The following is a 3646-nucleotide window of genomic DNA, read 5'->3' on the forward strand; positions in this document are numbered from 1 at the left end:
ACTTTGTGTTTGAACCACCTTTGAATTTACCGCCACTATTTTTTGGGATTGCATCTATGGATTTATCATTCCATCACTGACAGCTGTCTTAAGTGTCACCTGAGGATAATCCATCGTTCATTGAAAAAACGTCAAAAAACGGAACCATGGCGGGGCCACCGTCTACTAAGTAAGTTGTAATCTCATTTTACTTATGTGATCTAATCATTTAATACAATAACTTTAATAAAACCTTATTGTTAAGTATATCAGCAAGTGACGAATACTAATATTTTATCAATTAAGTTTCTAAATAATATTCTATGATCATCCATTTATATTAGTACTCGTCTGAGTACCGTGGTCTTCAATTACATAAACGTTTAGTCATCACTTGAGGACTCTGGACTATAATTTTAGATAGACTTATTTATGTATTTTTTTACAGAATATAATGCGAAAACCAAGAAATTGAAGCAGATTTAGCTATGTCGGACATAGATCTCTCGGAGGACGATGACGACGACATAAATGACTCACCATGAACCCGTAGAATTTGAATTTTGTGATGATGATATCCAGGAGCATCTAGCTGAGCCTTTCATTTTATCGAGAGCTATCTTATTTTGTTCCTCTATTGATCCCAATAATTATAATATTTGATGAGTGTAAGAGTTTATCTAGAATAAATATAAGTTCTAAACTTATGTAAGACTGATTTAAAGTGTTACTTGTGTTCCTAAGTGGTTCTTATTTCATAAGTTTTGTTATTTCTAACAAATTACCTAATAAATATATATTCTACCAATAAATTAAACTTTTTTTAACTGCCCACGGTCCTCACTTGAGGACTAATTATTTTCGAATTTAAACCTATTGAAACTGGTTCCTTTTTTAATGCATTACCCGTACATACTACTATAAAAAAAAAATATAGGAACACTATATAATATTTTTTGCGACATTTATTCAAGTTTAAGTTTCTGGGCCGTAAGCTAGGTAAACGCAATAGTCCTTGTGTGAGGACCGTGGGCAGATAGTCCTAAAAAATAAAATAACGGCTGGGCGTGAGGAGGTTAAATAGGCTCTAGTGGTCATGATCACTTTAGATATTTCGGCACTTAGCAGCCTTAGTAGTTTCTCGTAAAAAGTCGTTCTCGATAGAAGTTGCATGTTGAAGTCCATTACCGACCATAGTACTTAATGGTTTATATACCTACCCCTATACTGGCATAATATTACCTATATTATGATTTTCAATTAAAGAGTAGGTAGGTATGTAAACGAACCACGAAAGGGTAACTAAAGGTAAGTTGTTCCTTTCGGCATCGTAGGGGCAAACGGACACATCGCATTCAATTAATGATACCTAAACGATGGTCTGATGACATTGTTAAGGTGGCCGGTAGACACTGGACACTTGACTAGACTCGCACAGGACCGGAAGAGATGGCGTGATAGGGAAGAGGCTTCCAGCAGTGGGCAGATACGGGCTGATAATGATGATGATGATGATGAAACCATAAATAATGTAGGTAGGCCTATTATATTATCGACAAAATAAGTAAGTAATTGTAAAATTTTATTTTACTACAACATTTCATAATATAATTTCACTACACATGAATGTATGTATGATCTACTACCGGCGGAAATTAATTAACTGTTGAATCACAATGTTAAAATTTTATATTAAAAAAGCCACTACTAACGCCATCTTGTGTCGAGTAGCATAACCTTTAGAATGATTGCTCATCGTCTCAGCGATCAAAAGTACCCTGTGATAACAAGGTTCTAAATTTGAAGTAGTACCGTGGCATTTCAACAGATGGCGCTGTGCTGCGGCTCCGTACGATTGTACTTCCATCAAGTCATGTGCTCCTTGTACAGCTAGAACCCCGTCTGAGGCTCAAATCGTTTCCCGAGAGGCGGTGCTCCTCTTTCTCTAGTTCGGAATTTGATTGCAGGGAAAATGTGCGCGCTATCTCTCTCGTATGGCTCGTCTAGCCAGCAAAGTGCTTGTCTGTGGTTGCTGGTGGTTGCTTCCTTGTGAGAGAATCTACCTAACAAGGCTTTCCCTAGGTGTCGCTACTTGTTGTGACGTAAATAATTATTTATCTCAGTACGTTTACTTGTCGTTATCTTCTGCACTCCTGTTACAATAAGTCATGAACAGCCAGTTTGTTGGAGTGACAGTGGAGCGATGTGATTGTGACAGAGTTTCCAATGCTAGGGCGTTATTATTCTGAGGAGCAGTTGACCGATTCGATATGGATTCAATCATGAATGTAGAAAACTACTACTACTAGTAAATCGACAGGAATTCTAAAACAGTATCGGTACCTAATTAAAAAAATCTGTTGCTATCTAGAGGTTTTTGGGATTGCTACCTATGTTGGCAGAGTTACCTATGCATATTAATATGCAATCATAGCCAATTAGCCACCATTCAATTTGACACAATCTTTAATAAATGATTGAATTTCTTAAAAAAAGCTTACAAAAATATATGTAAGTACTAGTACTAGTTCTCTGATTAAAATAAAATAATATCACCATCGAAATTAGTAAGTTACCAACAAGGTAGGGTACTTTGTCTAACTAATAATGAATGCACATGCCCCAATTTTGCACCGTCATCCACTTTATCTCAAAGACGATCACCGAATCGAATCGTTTGTCGATTGTCGATTAATTCGATTGTTCTAATCGATAGTCGCGGTGGGTGGGCATCGATGGTATGCTGCGATTAAAGTATAGTGCCACAATCTTATCTGTTCCGGTGGCGACATCGCTGTGATCGAATCCAGTGTTGCTTTCGATTAAATTTTGCCTATTTCTGGTTTAAACGACAATGCATTTCTGCTATTACCTATTGTAATAATTAGGTACATTCATAAGTATAGTACTATAGATAAATCAAAATATAGGGTCGATAGTAAATGAAAGTGGATATAATATATCAAACGACATTTGTTTCAGTGTAGTTCTGATTATGTTCTGCTTCTGATATAGGAGATTAAATCTAGATAACAATGGTATAGGTAATATATGTGGGTCGTGGAAATAACGAGATAGATAGACTTAAAAAAAAAACAATTAATTATTATTATTTTTGAACACTTTATTTTACATTTTCTAAAGTAACAAGAAACAAGAGCATACAATTAAAATGAATTCAGACAGTGTGCAAAGGCTAATATATTATCATCATCATCATCATCTTGACCCATCACGTCCCCACTGCTGGGGCACGGGTCTCCTTCCAAAGGCTAATTGCCAAAAAGCAATTTCTTTCAGCCAACTCTTGATTGGTTGGGAAAACAATGACATGTCATAAATCATCATTATTTCGTCTAAAATCGCTGCAGGTGCGCGAAATTCTTCTTGGTATACTGCCTAAGATTTAAAGTATCATGTCATGTCATCACACCTGTAATCAAAGAAAAATAAAGATTATATACTTTTCATCACGAGTATCATCACGACTCATCCCGTCCCCACTGCTGGGGCACGGGCCTCTCTGGAAAATATTACATAAAATTACATGGAGTATATGGGTAAAATTATTCGTCATATTTGGCAACACTAATCTGTAGCCGCTGCAACTCGTTCTTCCAATTTTTCAAACGGAATTAAAGGCGCCTGAATACGTTATTCTTCCTGC

The sequence above is a fragment of the Plutella xylostella genome, chromosome 26 (assembly GCF_932276165.1).
Source record: "Plutella xylostella chromosome 26, ilPluXylo3.1, whole genome shotgun sequence".
NCBI classification, from domain to species: Eukaryota; Metazoa; Arthropoda; class Insecta; order Lepidoptera; family Plutellidae; genus Plutella; species Plutella xylostella.